Source organism: Mixophyes fleayi, chromosome 4, assembly GCF_038048845.1.
Source record: "Mixophyes fleayi isolate aMixFle1 chromosome 4, aMixFle1.hap1, whole genome shotgun sequence".
Classification (NCBI taxonomy): Eukaryota; Metazoa; Chordata; class Amphibia; order Anura; family Limnodynastidae; genus Mixophyes; species Mixophyes fleayi.
In genome coordinates, this window is record NC_134405.1 from 284,084,535 (window position 1) to 284,097,034 (window position 12,500).

The 12,500-nt window shown below is 46.1% G+C and overlaps 11 non-coding genes and 43 pseudogenes across 11 annotated transcripts; all 54 read left to right on the top strand.

Annotated features, from left to right (window-relative positions):
• The first annotated feature begins 44 nt into the window (after positions 1 to 44).
• LOC142153419 (5S ribosomal RNA) lies at positions 45 to 163 on the top strand (annotated as a pseudogene).
• A 272-nt stretch (positions 164 to 435) lies between these two features.
• LOC142154309 (5S ribosomal RNA) lies at positions 436 to 554 on the top strand (annotated as a pseudogene).
• Positions 555 to 792: 238 nt separating this feature from the next.
• On the top strand, positions 793 to 911 carry LOC142153986 (5S ribosomal RNA). The gene has a single exon (XR_012691588.1). It is a non-coding gene; the product is annotated as a 5S ribosomal RNA (ribosomal RNA).
• Positions 912 to 993: 82 nt separating this feature from the next.
• Positions 994 to 1,112, top strand: LOC142156404 (5S ribosomal RNA). The gene has a single exon (XR_012692471.1). It is a non-coding gene; the product is annotated as a 5S ribosomal RNA (ribosomal RNA).
• A 431-nt stretch (positions 1,113 to 1,543) lies between these two features.
• On the top strand, positions 1,544 to 1,662 carry LOC142154860 (5S ribosomal RNA; annotated as a pseudogene).
• Positions 1,663 to 1,743: 81 nt separating this feature from the next.
• Positions 1,744 to 1,852, top strand: LOC142155137 (5S ribosomal RNA; annotated as a pseudogene).
• Positions 1,853 to 1,933: 81 nt separating this feature from the next.
• LOC142155555 (5S ribosomal RNA) lies at positions 1,934 to 2,052 on the top strand (annotated as a pseudogene).
• An 80-nt stretch (positions 2,053 to 2,132) lies between these two features.
• On the top strand, positions 2,133 to 2,251 carry LOC142154675 (5S ribosomal RNA; annotated as a pseudogene).
• A 241-nt stretch (positions 2,252 to 2,492) lies between these two features.
• LOC142154790 (5S ribosomal RNA) lies at positions 2,493 to 2,611 on the top strand (annotated as a pseudogene).
• Positions 2,612 to 2,691: 80 nt separating this feature from the next.
• LOC142154562 (5S ribosomal RNA) lies at positions 2,692 to 2,810 on the top strand (annotated as a pseudogene).
• An 81-nt stretch (positions 2,811 to 2,891) lies between these two features.
• On the top strand, positions 2,892 to 3,000 carry LOC142155572 (5S ribosomal RNA; annotated as a pseudogene).
• An 81-nt stretch (positions 3,001 to 3,081) lies between these two features.
• LOC142153437 (5S ribosomal RNA) lies at positions 3,082 to 3,200 on the top strand (annotated as a pseudogene).
• Positions 3,201 to 3,439: 239 nt separating this feature from the next.
• Positions 3,440 to 3,558, top strand: LOC142153994 (5S ribosomal RNA; annotated as a pseudogene).
• An 81-nt stretch (positions 3,559 to 3,639) lies between these two features.
• On the top strand, positions 3,640 to 3,758 carry LOC142153909 (5S ribosomal RNA). The gene has a single exon (XR_012691581.1). It is a non-coding gene; the product is annotated as a 5S ribosomal RNA (ribosomal RNA).
• Positions 3,759 to 4,038: 280 nt separating this feature from the next.
• On the top strand, positions 4,039 to 4,157 carry LOC142153518 (5S ribosomal RNA; annotated as a pseudogene).
• A 79-nt stretch (positions 4,158 to 4,236) lies between these two features.
• On the top strand, positions 4,237 to 4,355 carry LOC142154871 (5S ribosomal RNA; annotated as a pseudogene).
• An 81-nt stretch (positions 4,356 to 4,436) lies between these two features.
• Positions 4,437 to 4,555, top strand: LOC142153971 (5S ribosomal RNA; annotated as a pseudogene).
• Positions 4,556 to 4,637: 82 nt separating this feature from the next.
• On the top strand, positions 4,638 to 4,756 carry LOC142155426 (5S ribosomal RNA; annotated as a pseudogene).
• Positions 4,757 to 4,837: 81 nt separating this feature from the next.
• LOC142154816 (5S ribosomal RNA) lies at positions 4,838 to 4,956 on the top strand (annotated as a pseudogene).
• An 81-nt stretch (positions 4,957 to 5,037) lies between these two features.
• Positions 5,038 to 5,146, top strand: LOC142155459 (5S ribosomal RNA; annotated as a pseudogene).
• Positions 5,147 to 5,226: 80 nt separating this feature from the next.
• LOC142154515 (5S ribosomal RNA) lies at positions 5,227 to 5,345 on the top strand (annotated as a pseudogene).
• An 81-nt stretch (positions 5,346 to 5,426) lies between these two features.
• LOC142154570 (5S ribosomal RNA) lies at positions 5,427 to 5,545 on the top strand. The gene has a single exon (XR_012691647.1). It is a non-coding gene; the product is annotated as a 5S ribosomal RNA (ribosomal RNA).
• Positions 5,546 to 5,626: 81 nt separating this feature from the next.
• LOC142155556 (5S ribosomal RNA) lies at positions 5,627 to 5,745 on the top strand (annotated as a pseudogene).
• An 80-nt stretch (positions 5,746 to 5,825) lies between these two features.
• Positions 5,826 to 5,944, top strand: LOC142154824 (5S ribosomal RNA; annotated as a pseudogene).
• Positions 5,945 to 6,186: 242 nt separating this feature from the next.
• LOC142154791 (5S ribosomal RNA) lies at positions 6,187 to 6,305 on the top strand (annotated as a pseudogene).
• A 79-nt stretch (positions 6,306 to 6,384) lies between these two features.
• Positions 6,385 to 6,503, top strand: LOC142153639 (5S ribosomal RNA; annotated as a pseudogene).
• An 81-nt stretch (positions 6,504 to 6,584) lies between these two features.
• On the top strand, positions 6,585 to 6,693 carry LOC142155573 (5S ribosomal RNA; annotated as a pseudogene).
• An 81-nt stretch (positions 6,694 to 6,774) lies between these two features.
• On the top strand, positions 6,775 to 6,893 carry LOC142153923 (5S ribosomal RNA; annotated as a pseudogene).
• A 239-nt stretch (positions 6,894 to 7,132) lies between these two features.
• Positions 7,133 to 7,251, top strand: LOC142153995 (5S ribosomal RNA; annotated as a pseudogene).
• Positions 7,252 to 7,332: 81 nt separating this feature from the next.
• LOC142153921 (5S ribosomal RNA) lies at positions 7,333 to 7,451 on the top strand. Its single transcript, XR_012691582.1, has one exon. It is a non-coding gene; the product is annotated as a 5S ribosomal RNA (ribosomal RNA).
• An 80-nt stretch (positions 7,452 to 7,531) lies between these two features.
• LOC142155221 (5S ribosomal RNA) lies at positions 7,532 to 7,650 on the top strand (annotated as a pseudogene).
• A 79-nt stretch (positions 7,651 to 7,729) lies between these two features.
• LOC142153890 (5S ribosomal RNA) lies at positions 7,730 to 7,848 on the top strand (annotated as a pseudogene).
• Positions 7,849 to 7,927: 79 nt separating this feature from the next.
• Positions 7,928 to 8,036, top strand: LOC142155575 (5S ribosomal RNA; annotated as a pseudogene).
• An 81-nt stretch (positions 8,037 to 8,117) lies between these two features.
• On the top strand, positions 8,118 to 8,236 carry LOC142153528 (5S ribosomal RNA; annotated as a pseudogene).
• An 80-nt stretch (positions 8,237 to 8,316) lies between these two features.
• On the top strand, positions 8,317 to 8,435 carry LOC142155642 (5S ribosomal RNA). The gene has a single exon (XR_012691754.1). It is a non-coding gene; the product is annotated as a 5S ribosomal RNA (ribosomal RNA).
• An 81-nt stretch (positions 8,436 to 8,516) lies between these two features.
• LOC142153520 (5S ribosomal RNA) lies at positions 8,517 to 8,635 on the top strand (annotated as a pseudogene).
• Positions 8,636 to 8,714: 79 nt separating this feature from the next.
• Positions 8,715 to 8,833, top strand: LOC142154872 (5S ribosomal RNA; annotated as a pseudogene).
• Positions 8,834 to 8,914: 81 nt separating this feature from the next.
• LOC142154972 (5S ribosomal RNA) lies at positions 8,915 to 9,033 on the top strand (annotated as a pseudogene).
• Positions 9,034 to 9,115: 82 nt separating this feature from the next.
• On the top strand, positions 9,116 to 9,234 carry LOC142155156 (5S ribosomal RNA; annotated as a pseudogene).
• An 81-nt stretch (positions 9,235 to 9,315) lies between these two features.
• Positions 9,316 to 9,434, top strand: LOC142154558 (5S ribosomal RNA; annotated as a pseudogene).
• Positions 9,435 to 9,516: 82 nt separating this feature from the next.
• On the top strand, positions 9,517 to 9,635 carry LOC142155630 (5S ribosomal RNA). The gene has a single exon (XR_012691752.1). It is a non-coding gene; the product is annotated as a 5S ribosomal RNA (ribosomal RNA).
• An 80-nt stretch (positions 9,636 to 9,715) lies between these two features.
• LOC142154715 (5S ribosomal RNA) lies at positions 9,716 to 9,834 on the top strand (annotated as a pseudogene).
• An 81-nt stretch (positions 9,835 to 9,915) lies between these two features.
• Positions 9,916 to 10,024, top strand: LOC142155576 (5S ribosomal RNA; annotated as a pseudogene).
• Positions 10,025 to 10,106: 82 nt separating this feature from the next.
• LOC142155671 (5S ribosomal RNA) lies at positions 10,107 to 10,225 on the top strand. Its single transcript, XR_012691782.1, has one exon. It is a non-coding gene; the product is annotated as a 5S ribosomal RNA (ribosomal RNA).
• Positions 10,226 to 10,464: 239 nt separating this feature from the next.
• LOC142156324 (5S ribosomal RNA) lies at positions 10,465 to 10,583 on the top strand. Its single transcript, XR_012692390.1, has one exon. It is a non-coding gene; the product is annotated as a 5S ribosomal RNA (ribosomal RNA).
• Positions 10,584 to 10,650: 67 nt separating this feature from the next.
• On the top strand, positions 10,651 to 10,769 carry LOC142153736 (5S ribosomal RNA; annotated as a pseudogene).
• A 79-nt stretch (positions 10,770 to 10,848) lies between these two features.
• On the top strand, positions 10,849 to 10,967 carry LOC142153481 (5S ribosomal RNA; annotated as a pseudogene).
• Positions 10,968 to 11,047: 80 nt separating this feature from the next.
• Positions 11,048 to 11,166, top strand: LOC142155239 (5S ribosomal RNA; annotated as a pseudogene).
• An 81-nt stretch (positions 11,167 to 11,247) lies between these two features.
• On the top strand, positions 11,248 to 11,366 carry LOC142155646 (5S ribosomal RNA). The gene has a single exon (XR_012691758.1). It is a non-coding gene; the product is annotated as a 5S ribosomal RNA (ribosomal RNA).
• Positions 11,367 to 11,605: 239 nt separating this feature from the next.
• LOC142153838 (5S ribosomal RNA) lies at positions 11,606 to 11,724 on the top strand. Its single transcript, XR_012691572.1, has one exon. It is a non-coding gene; the product is annotated as a 5S ribosomal RNA (ribosomal RNA).
• Positions 11,725 to 11,806: 82 nt separating this feature from the next.
• Positions 11,807 to 11,925, top strand: LOC142153537 (5S ribosomal RNA; annotated as a pseudogene).
• Positions 11,926 to 12,006: 81 nt separating this feature from the next.
• LOC142153821 (5S ribosomal RNA) lies at positions 12,007 to 12,125 on the top strand (annotated as a pseudogene).
• Positions 12,126 to 12,205: 80 nt separating this feature from the next.
• LOC142153621 (5S ribosomal RNA) lies at positions 12,206 to 12,324 on the top strand (annotated as a pseudogene).
• An 81-nt stretch (positions 12,325 to 12,405) lies between these two features.
• The window catches only part of LOC142153716 (5S ribosomal RNA), a 119-nt pseudogene continuing 24 nt past the window's right edge, over positions 12,406 to 12,500 (top strand).

Sequence of the window (12,500 nt, forward strand, 5' to 3'; positions counted from 1 at the left end):
TGGTTTTGAGATATATAAGAGATGTAGGTCAATAGCAAACCCATACCTGCAGCCACACCACCCTGAACAACCCCAATCTCGTCTGATCTTGGAAGCTAAGCAGGGCCAGGCCTGGTTAGTACTTGGATGGGAGACCACCTGGGAATACCAGGTGCTGTAGGCCTTTTTTTTTTCTCTCTTGTTCCGGCTTCCTTCAATGCTGGTTTTTAGATGTATAAGAGATGTAGGTCAATAGGAAACCAATACCTACAGCCACAACACCCTGAACAAGCCTGATCTTGGAAGCTAAGCAGAGCCGGGCCTGGTTAGTACTTGGATGCGAGACCACCTGGGAATACCAGGTGCTGTAGGCCCTTTTTTTTTTCTCTCTTGTTCCGACTTCTTTCAATGCTGGTTTTGAGATGTATAAGAGATGTAGGTCAATAGGAAACCAATACCTACAGCCACACCACCCTGAACAAGCCCAATCTCGTCTGATCTTGGAAGCTAAGCAGGGCTGGGCATGGTTAGTACTTGGATTGGAGACCACCTGGAAATACCAGGTGCTGTAGGCTTTTTTTTTCTCTCTTGTTCCGGCCTCCTTCAATGCTGGTTTTGAGATGTATAAGAGATGTAGATCAATCGGAAACCAATACCTATAGCCACACCACCCTGAACAAGCCCAATCTCGTCTGGTCTTGAAAGCTAAACAGGTCCGGGCATGGTTAGTACTTTTTTTTTTCTCTCTTGTTCTGGCTTCCTTCAATGCTGGTTTTAAAATGTATAAGTGATGTAGGTTATTAGGAAACCAATACCTACAGCCACACCACCCTGGACAAGCCCAATCTCATCTGATCTTGGAAGCTAAGCAGGGCTGGGCCTGGTTAGTACTTGGATGGGAGACCACCTGGGAATACCAGGTGCTGTAGGCCTTCTTTTTTTTCTCTCTTGTTCCGGCTTCCTTCAATGCATGTTTTTAGATGTATAAGAGATGTAGGTCAATAGGATAACAATACCTACAGCCACACCACCCTGAACAACCCCAATCTCATCTGATCTTGGAAGCTAAGCAGGGCCAGGCCTGGTTAGTACTTGGATGGGAGACCACCTGGGAATACCAGGTGCTGTGGGCCTTTTTTTTTTCTCTCTTGTTCCGGCTTCCTTCAATGCTGGTTTTTAGATGTATAAGAGATGTAGGTCAATAGGAAACCAATACCTACAGCCACAACACCCTGAACAAGCCTGATCTTGGAAGCTAAGCAGAGCCGGGCCTGGTTAGTACTTGGATGCGAGACCACCTGGGAATACCAGGTGCTGTAGGCCCTTTTTTTTTTCTCTCTTGTTCCGACTTCTTTCAATGCTGGTTTTGAGATGTATAAGAGATGTAGGTCAATAGGAAACCAATACCTACAGCCACACCACCCTGAACAAGCCCAATCTCGTCTGATCTTGGAAGCTAAGCAGGGCTGGGCCTGGTTAGTACTTTTTTTTTTCTCTCTTGTTCCGGCTTCCTTCAATGCTTATTTTGAGATGTATAAGTGATGTAGGTCAATAGGAAACCAATACCTACAGCGACACCACCTTGAACAAGCCCGATCTCGTCTGATCTTGGAAGCTAAGCAGGGCTAGGCCTGGTTAATACTTGGATGGGAGACCACCTGGGAATAACAGGTGCTATAGGCTTTTTTTTTTTTTCTCTTGTTCCGGCTTCCTTCAATGCTTGTTTTTAGATGTATAAGTGATGTAGGTCAATAGGAAAACAATACCTACAGCCACACCACCCTGAACAAGCCTGATCTTGGAAGCTAAGCAGAGCCGGGCCTGGTTAGTACTTGGATGGGAGACCACCTGGGAATACCAGGTGCTGTAGGCCTTTTTTTTTACTCTCTTGTTCTGGCTTCCTTCAATGCTGGTGTTGAGATGTATAAGAGATGTAGGTCAATAGGAAACTAATACCTACAGCCACTCCACCTTGAACAAGCACAATCTCGTCTGATCTTGAAAGATAAGCCGCGCAAGGCCTAGTTAGTACATGGATGGGAGACCACCTGGGAATACCAGGTGCTGTAGGCCTTTTTTTTTCTCTTTTGATCCGGCTTCCTTCAATGCTGGTTTTCAGATGTATAAGTGATGTAGGTCATTAGAAAACCAAATCCTACAGTCACAACACCCTGAACAAGCCCAATCTCGTCTGATCTTGGAAGCTAAGCAGAGCCGGGCCTGGTTAGTACTTGGATGCGAGACCACCTGGGAATACCAGGTGCTGTAGGCATTTTTTTTTTTCTCTCTTGTTCCGACTTCCTTCAATGCTGGTTTTGAGATGTATAAGAGATGTTGGTCAATAGGGAACCAATACCTACAGCCACACCACCCTGAACAAGCCCAATCTCGTCTGATCTTGAAAGCTAAGCAGGTGCGGGCCTGGTTAGTACTTTTTTTTTTCTCTCTTGTTCTGGCTTTCTTCAATGCTGGTTTTGAGATGTATAAGTGATGTAGGTCATTAGGAAACCAATACCTACAGCCACACCACCCTGAACAAGCCCAATCTCGTCTGATCTTGGAAGCTAAGCAGAGCCACGCCTAGTTAGTACTTGGATGGGAGACCACCTGGGAATACCAGGTGCTGTAGGCTTTTTTTTATCTCTCTTGTTCCGGCTTCCTTCAATGCTGGTTTTTAGATGTATAAGAGATGTGGGTCAATAGGAAAACAATACCTACAGCCGCACCAACCTGAACAAGCCCAATCTCCTCTGATCTTGGAAGCTAAGCAGGGACGGGCCTGGTTAGTACTTGGATGGGAGACAACCTGGGAATACCAGGTGCTGTAGGCCTTTTTTTTTTCTCTCTTGTTCCGGCTTCCTTCAATGCTGGTTTTTAGATGTATAAGAGATGTAGGTCAATAGGAAACTAATACCTACAGCCACACCACCCTGAACAAGCCTGATCTTGGAAGCTAAGCAGAGCCGGGCCTGGTTAGTACTTGGATGCGAGACCACCTGGGAATACCAGGTGCTGTAGGCCCTTTTTTTTTCTCTCTTGTTCCGACTTCCTTTAATGCTGGTTTTGAGATGTATAAGAGATGTAGGTCAATAGGAAACCAATACCTACAGCCACACCACCCTGAACAAGCCAGATCTCGTCTGATCTTGGAAGTTAAGCAGGGCTGGGCCTGGTTAGTACTTGGATGGGAGACCACCTGGAAATACCAGGTGCTGTAGGCTTTTTTTTTTCTCTCTTGTTCCGGCCTCCTTCAATGCTGGTTTTGAGATGTATAAGAGATGTAGGTTAATAGGAAACCAATACCTACAGCCACACCACCCTGAACAAGCCCAATCTCATCTGATCTTGAAAGCTAAGCAGGTCCAGGCCTGGTTAGTACTTCTTTTTTTCTCTCTTGTTCTGGCTTCCTTCAATGCTGGTTTTAAAATGTATAAGTGATGTAGGTCACTAGGAAACCAATACCTACAGCCACACCACCCTGGACAAGCCCAATCTCGTCTGATCTTGGAAGCTAAGCAGCGCCGGGCCTGGTTAGTACTTGGATAGGAGATCACCTGGGAATACCAGGTGCTGTAGGCCTTTTTTTTTTCTCTCTTGTTCCGGCTTCCTTCAATGCTGGTTTTTAGATGTATAAGAGATGTAGGTCAATGGGAAAACAATACCTACAGCCACACCACCCTGAATAAGCCCAATCTCATCTGATCTTGGAAGCTAAGCAGGGCTGGGCCTGGTTAGTACTTGGATGGGAGACCACCTGGAAATACCAGGTGCTGTAGGCTTTTTTTTTTCTCTCTTGTTCCGGCCTCCTTCAATGCTGGTTTTGAGATGTATAAGAGATGTAGGTCCATAGGAAACCAATACCTACATTCACACCACCCTGATCAAGCCCAATCTCGTTTGATTTTCGAAGCTAAGCAGAGCCGGGCCTGGTTAGTAATTGGATGGGAGACCACCTGGGAATACCAGGTGCTTTAGGCGTTTTTTTCTTCTCTCTTGTTCCGGCTTACTTCAATGCTGGTTTCTAGATGTATAAGAGATGTAGGTCAATAGGAAAACAATACCTACAGCCACACCACCCTGAACAAGCCCAAACTCATCTGGTCTTGGAAGCTAAGCAGGGCCAGGCCTGGTTAGTACTTGGGTGGGAGACCACCTGGGAATACCAGGTGCTGTAGGCCTTTTTTTTTCTCTCTTGTTCCGGCTTCCTTCAATGCTGGTTTTGAGATTATAAGAGATGTAGGTCAATATAAAACCTATACCTACAGCTACACATCTCTGAACAAGCCCAATCTCGTTTGATCTTGGAAGCGAAGCAGGGCCGGATCTGGTTAGTACTTTGATGGGAGACCACCTGGGAATACCAGGTGCTGTAGGCCTTTTTTTTTTCTCTCTTGTTCCGGCTTCCTTCAATGCTGGTTTTGAGATGTATAAGAGATGTAGGTCAATAGAAAACCAATACCTACAGCCACACCACCCTGAACGAGCCCAATCTCGTCTGATCTTGGAAGCTAAGCAGGTCCGGGCCTGGTTAGTACTTGGATGCGAGACCACCTGGGAATACCAGGTGCTGTAGGCATTTTTTTTTTTCTCTCTTGTTCCGACTTCCTTCAATGCTGGTTTTGAGATGTATAAGAGATGTAGGTCAATAGGAAACCGATACCTACAACCACTCCACCTTGAACAAGCACATTCTCATCTGATCTTGAAAGATAAGCAGCGCCGGGCCTAGTTAGTACTTGAATGGGAGACCACCTGGGAATACCAGGTGCTGTAGGCCTTTTTTTTCCCTCTCTTGTTCCGGCTTCCTTCAATGCTTATTTTGAGATGTATAAGTGATGTAGGTCAATAGGAAACCAATACCTACAGCGACACCACCTTGAACAAGCCCGATCTCGTCTGATCTTGGAAGCTAAGCAGGGCTAGGCCTGGTTAATACTTGGATGGGAGACCACCTGGGAATACCAGCTGCTGTAGGCCTTTTTTTTTTTTCTCTTGTTCCGGCTTCCTTCAATGCTTGTTTTTAGATGTATAAGTGATGTAGGACAATAGGAAAACAATACCTACAGCCACACCACCCTGAACAAGCCTGATCTTGGAAGCTAAGCAGAGCCGGGCCTGGTTAGTACTTGGATGGGAGACCACCTGGAAATACCAGGTGCTGTAGGCTTTTTTTTTTCTCTCTTGTTCCGGCCTCCTTCAATGCTGGTTTTGAGATGTATAAGAGATGTAGGTCAATAGGAAACCAATACCTACAGACACACCACCCTGAACGAGCCCAATCTCGTCTGATCTTGGAAGCTAAGCAGAGCCAGGCCTGGTTAGTACTTGGATGGGAGACCACCTGGGAATACCAGGTGCTGTATGCATTTTTTTCTTCTCCCTTGTTCCGGCTTCCTTCAATGCTGGTTTCTAGATGTATAAGAGATGTAGGTCAATATGAAAACAATACCTACAGCCACACCACCCTGAACAAGCCCAATCTCATCTGATCTTGGAAGCTAAGCAGGGCCGGGCCTGGTTAGTACTTGGATGGGAGACCACCTGGGAATACCAGGTGCTGTAGGCCTTTTTTTTTTCTCTCTTGTTCTGGCTTCCTTCAATGCTGGTGTTGAGATGTATAAGAGATGTAGGTCAATAGGAAGCTAATACCTACAGCCACTCCACCTTGAACAAGCACAATCTCGTCTGATCTTGAAAGATAAGCCGCGCAAGGCCTAGTTAGTACATGGATGGGAGACCACCTGGGAATACCAGGTGCTGTAGGCCTTTTTTTTCCTCTTTTGATCCGGCTTCCTTCAATGCTGGTTTTCAGATGTATAAGTGATGTAGGTCATTAGAAAACCAAACCCTACAGTCACAACACCCTGAACAAGCCCAATCTCGTCTGATCTTGGAAGCTAAGCAGAGCCGGGCCTGGTTAGTACTTGGATGCGAGACCACCTGGGAATACCAGGTGCTGTAGGCATTTTTTTTTTTTCTCTCTTGTTCCGACTTCCTTCAATGCTGGTTTTGAGATGTATAAGAGATGTTGGTCAATAGGGAACCAATACCTACAGCCACACCACCCTGAACAAGCCCAATCTCGTCTGATCTTGAAAGCTAAGCAGGTGCGGGCCTGGTTAGTACTTTTTTTTTTCTCTCTTGTTCTGGCTTTCTTCAATGCTGGTTTTGAGATGTATAAGTGATGTATGTCATTAGGAAACCAATACCTACAGCCACACCACCCTGAACAAGCCCAATCTCGTCTGATCTTGGAAGCTAAGCAGAGCCACGCCTAGTTAGTACTTGGATGGGAGACCACCTGGGAATACCAGGTGCTGTAGGCTTTTTTTTTCTCTCTTGTTCCGGCTTCCTTCAATGCTGGTTTTTAAATGTATAAGAGATGTGGGTCAATTGGAAAACAATACCTACAGCCGCACCAACCTGAACAAGCCCAATCTCCTCTGATCTTGGAAGCTAAGCAGGGATGGGCCTGGTTAGTACTTGGATGGGAGACCACCTGGGAATACCAGGTGCTGTAGGCCTTTTTTTTTTCTCTCTTGTTCCGGCTTCCTTCAATGCTGGTTTTTAGATGTATAAGAGATGTAGGTCAATAGGAAACCAATACCTACAGCCACACCACCCTGAACAAGCCTGATCTTGGAAGCTAAGCAGAGCCGGGCCTGGTTAGTACTTGGATGCGAGACCACCTGGGAATACCAGGTGCTGTAGGCCCTTTTTTTTTCTCTCTTGTTCCGACTTCCTTTAATGCTGGTTTTGAGATGTATAAGAGATGTAGGTCAATAGGAAACCAATACCTACAGCCACACCACCCTAAACAAGCCAGATCTCGTCTGATCTTGGAAGTTAAGCAGGGCTGGGCCTGGTTAGTACTTGGATGGGAGACCACCTGGAAATACCAGGTGCTGTAGGCTTTTTTTTTTCTCTCTTGTTCCGGCCTCCTTCAATGCTGGTTTCTAGATGTATAAGAGATGTAGGTTAATAGGAAACCAATACCTACAGCCACACCACCCTGAACAAGCCCAATCTCATCTGATCTTGAAAGCTAAGCAGGTCCAGGCCTGGTTAGTACTTCTTTTTTTCTCTCTTGTTCTGGCTTCCTTCAATGCTGGTTTTAAAATGTATAAGTGATGTAGGTCATTAGGAAACCAATACCTACAGCCACACCACCCTGGACAAGCCCAATCTCGTCTGATCTTGGAAGCTAAGCAGCGCCGGGCCTGGTTAGTACTTGGATAGGAGATCACCTGGGAATACCAGGTGCTGTAGGCCTTTTTTTTTTCTCTCTTGTTCCGGCTTCCTTCAATGCTGGTTTTTAGATGTATAAGAGATGTAGGTCAATGGGAAAACAATACCTACAGCCACACCACCCTGAATAAGCCCAATCTCATCTGATCTTGGAAGCTAAGCAGGGCTGGGCCTGGTTAGTACTTGGATGGGAGACCACCTGGAAATACCAGGTGCTGTAGGCTTTTTTTTTTCTCTCTTGTTCCGGCCTCCTTCAATGCTGGTTTTGAGATGTATAAGAGATGTAGGTCCATAGGAAACCAATACCTACATTCACACCACCCTGAACAAGCCCAATCTCGTTTGATTTTCGAAGCTAAGCAGAGCCGGGCCTGGTTAGTAATTGGATGGGAGACCACCTGGGAATACCAGGTGCTGTAGGCTTTTTTTTTCTCTCTTGTTCCGGCTTCCTTCAATGCTGGTTTTTAGATGTATAAGAGATGTGGGTCAATAGGAAAACAATACCTACAGCCGCACCAACCTGAACAAGCCCAATCTCCTCTGATCTTGGAAGCTAAGCAGGGACGGGCCTGGTTAGTACTTTGATGGGAGACCACCTGGGAATACCAGGTGCTGTAGGCCTTTTTTTTCTCTCTTGTTCCGGCTTCCTTCAATGCTGGTTTTTAGATGTATAAGAGATGTAGGTCAATAGGAAACCAATACCTACAGCCACACCACCCTGAACAAGCCTGATCTTGGAAGCTAAGCAGAGCCGGGCCTGGTTAGTACTTGGATGCGAGACCACCTGGGAATACCAGGTGCTGTAGGCCCTTTTTTTTTCTCTCTTGTTTCGACTTCCTTTAATGCTGGTTTTGAGATGTATAAGAGATGTAGGTCAATAGGAAACCAATACCTACAGCCACACCACCCTGAACAAGCCAGATCTCGTCTGATCTTGGAAGTTAAGCAGGGCTGGGCCTGATTAGTACTTGGATGGGAGACCACCTGGAAATACCAGGTGCTGTAGGCTTTTTTTTTTCTCTCTTGTTCCGGCCTCCTTCAATGCTGGTTTCTAGATGTATAAGAGATGTAGGTTAATAGGAAACCAATACCTACAGCCACACCACCCTGAACAAGCCAGATCTCGTCTGATCTTGGAAGTTAAGCAGGGCTGGGCCTGATTAGTACTTGGATGGGAGACCACCTGGGAATACCAGGTGCTGTAGGCCTTTTTTTCTTCTCTCTTGTTCCGGCTTACTTCAATGCTGGTTTCTAGATGTATAAGAGATGTAGGTCAATAGGAAAACAATACCTACAGCCACACCACCCTGAACAAGCCCAAACTCATCTGGTCTTGGAAGCTAAGCAGGGCCAGGCCTGGTTAGTACTTGGGTGGGAGACCACCTGGGAATACCAGGTGCTGTAGGCCTTTTTTTTTCTCTCTTGTTCCGGCTTCCTTCAATGCTGGTTTTGAGATTATAAGAGATGTAGGTCAATACAAAACCTATACCTACAGCTACACATCTCTGAACAAGCCCAATCTCGTTTGATCTTGGAAGCGAAGCAGGGCCGGATCTGGTTAGTACTTTGATGGGAGACCACCTGGGAATACCAGGTGCTGTAGGCCTTTTTTTTTTCTCTCTTGTTCCGGCTTCCTTCAATGCTGGTTTTGAGATGTATAAGAGATGTAGGTCAATAGAAAACCAACACCTACAGCCACACCACCCTGAACAAGCCCAATCTCGTCTGATCTTGGAAGCTAAGCAGGGCCGGGCCTGGTTAGTACTTGGTTGGGAGACAACCTGGCAATACCAGCTGCTGTAGGCCTTTTTTTTTATCTCTCTTGTTCCGGCTTTATTCAATGCTGGTTTTGAGATGTATAACAGATGTAGGTCAATAGGAAACCAATACCTACAACCACTCCACCTTGAACAAGCACAATCTCGTCTGATCTTGAAAGATAAGCAGCGCCGGGCCTAGTTAGTACTTGAATGGGAGACCACCTGGGAATACCAGGTGCTGTAGGCCTTTTTTTTCCCTCTCTTGTTCCGGCTTCCTTCAATGCTTATTTTGAGATGTATAAGTGATGTAGGTCATTAGGGAACCAATCCCTACAGCCACACCACCCTGAACAAGCCCAATCTCGTCTGATCTTGAAAGCTAAGCAGGTCTGGGCCTGGTTAGTACTTGGATGGGAGACCACCTGGGAATACCAGTTGCTGTATGCCTTTTTTTTTTTCTCTCTTGTTCCGGCTTCCTTCAATGCTTGTTTTTAGATGTATAAGAGATGTAGGTCAATAGGAAAACAATACCTACAGCCACACCACCCTGAACAAGCCCAATCTCGTCTGATCTTGGAAGCTAAGCAGGGACGGGCCTGGTTAGTACTTGGATGGGAGACCACCTGGGAATACCAGGTGCTGTATGCCTTTTTTTTTTCTCTCTTGTTCCGGCTTCCATCAATGCTGGTTTTGAGATTATAAGAGATGTAGGTCAATAAGAAACCAAAACCTACAGCTACACATCTCTAAACAAGCCCAATCTCGTCTGATCTTGGAAGCTAAGCAGGGCCAGGCCTGGTTAATACTTGGATGGGAGACCACCTGGGAATACCAGGTGCTGTAGGCTTTTTTTTTTTCTCTCTTGTTCCGGCTTCCTTCAATGCTGGTTTTTAGATGTATAAGAGATGGAGGTCAATAGGAAACCAATACCTACAGCCACACCACCCTGAACAAGCCTGATCTTGGAAGCTAAGCAGAGCCGGGCCTGGTTAGTACTTGGATGCGAGACCACCTGGGAATACCAGGTGCTGTAGGCCCTTTTTTTTTTCTCTATTGTTCCGACTTCCTTCAATGCTGGTTTTGAGATGTATAAGAGATGAAGGTCAATAGGAAACCCATACCTACAGCCACACCACCCTGAACAAGCCCAATCTCATCTGATCTTGGAAGCTAAGCAGGGCTGGGCCTGGTTAGTACTTGGATGGGAGACCACCTGGAAATACCAGGTGCTGTGGGCTTTTTTTTTTCTCTCTTGTTCCGGCCTCCTTCAATGCTGGTTTTGAGATGTATAAGAGATGTAGGTCAATAGGAAACCAATACCTACAGCCACACCACCCTGAACAAGCCCAATCTCGTCTGATCTTCAAAGCTAAGCAGGTCCAGGCCTGGTTAGTACTTTTTTTTTTCTCTCTTGTTCTGGCTTCCTTCAATGCTGGTTTTAAAATGTATAAGTGATGTAGGTCATTAGGAAACCAATACCTACAGCCACACCACCCTGGACAAGCCCAATCTCATCTGATCTTGGAAGCTAAGCAGGGCCAGGCCTGGTTAGTACTTGGATGGGAGACCACCTGGGAATGCCAGGTGCTGTAGGCTTTTTTTTTTTCTCTCTTGTTCCGGCTTCCTTCAATGCTTGTTTTTTGATGTATAAGAGGAAAACAATACCTACAGCCACACCACCCTGAACAAGCCCAATCTCATCTGATCTTGGAAGCTAAGCAGGGCCGGGCCTGGTTAGTACTTGGATGGGACACTACCTGGGAATACCAGGTGCTTTAGGCCTTTTTTTTTCTCTCTTGTTCCGGCTTCCTTCAATGCTGGTTTTGAGATTATAAGAGATGAAGGTCAATACAAAACCAATACCTACAGCCACACCACCCTGAACAAGCCCAATCTCGTTTGATCTTGGAAGCTAAGCAGCGCCGGACCTGGTTAGTACTTGGATGGGAGACCACCTGGGAATACCAGGTGCTGTAGGCCTTTTTTTTTCTCTCGTGTTCCGGCTTACTTCAATGCTGGTTTTGAGATGTATAAGAGATGTAGGTCAATAGGACACCAATACCTACAACCACTCCACCTTGAACAAGCACAATCTCGTCTGATCTTGAAAGATAAGCAGCGCTGGGCCTAGTTAGTACTTGAATGGGAGACCACCTAGGAATACCAGGTGCTGTAGGCCTTTTTTTCCCCTCTCTTGTTCCGGCTTCCTTCAATGCTTATTTTGAGATGTATAAGTGATGTAGTTCAATAGGAAACCAATACCTACAGCCACACCACCCTGAACAAGCCCAATCTCGTCTGATCTTGGAAGCTAAGCAGGGCTGGGCCTGGTTAGTACTTGGATGGGAGACCACCTGGAAATACCAGGTGCTGTAGGATTTTTTTTTTCTCTCTTGTTCCGGCCTCCTTCAATGCTGGTTTTGAGATGTATAAGAGATGTAGGTCAATATAAAACCAATACCTACAGCCACACCACCCTGAACAAGCCCAATCTCGTCTGATCTTGAAAGCTAAGCAGGTCAGTCCTGGTTAGTACTTTTTTTTTTTCTCTCTTGTTCTGGCTTCCTTCAATGCTGGTTTTAAAATGTATAAGTGATGTAGGTCATTAGAAAACCAATACCTATAGCCACACCACCCTGGACAAGCCCAATCTCGTCTGATCTTGGAAGCTAAGCAGGGCCGGGCCTGGTTAGTACTTGGATGGGAGACCACCTGGGAATACCAGGTGCTGTAGGCCTTTTTTTTTTTCTCTCTTGTTCCGGCTTCCTTCAATGCTTGTTTTTAGATGTATAAGAGATGTAGGTCAATAAGAAAACAATACCTACAGCCACACCACCCTGAACAAGCCCAATCTCGTCTGATCTAGGAAGCTAAGCAGAGCCGGGCCTGGTTAGTACTTGGATGGGAGACCACCTGGGAATACCAGGTGCTGTAGGCCTTTTTTTCTTCTCTCTTGTTCCGGCTTCCTTCAATGCTGGTTTCTAGATGTATAAGAGATGTAGGTCAATAGGAAAACGATAACTACAGCCACACCACCCTGAACAAGCCCAATCTTGTCTGATCTTGGAAGCTAAGCAGGGCTGGGCCTGGTTAGTACTTGGATGGGAGACCACCTGGAAATACCAGGTGCTGTAGGCTTTTTTTTTTCTCTCTTGTACCGGCCTCCTTCAATGCTGGTTTTGAGATGTATAAGAGATGTAGGTCAATAAAAAGCCAATACCTACAGCCACACCACCCTGAACATGCCCAATGTCGTCTGATCTTGGAAGCTAAGCAGAGCCGGGCCTGGTTAGTACTTGGATGGGAGACCACCTGGGAATACCAGGTGCTGTAGGCCTTTTTTTCTTCTCTCTTGTTCCGGCTTCCTTCAATGCTGGTTTCTAGATGTATAAGAGATGTAGGTCAATATGAAAACAATACCTACAGTCACACCACCCTGAACAAGCCCAATCTCATCTGATCTTGGAAACTAAGCAGCGCCAGGCCTGGTTAGTACTTGGATGGGAGACCACC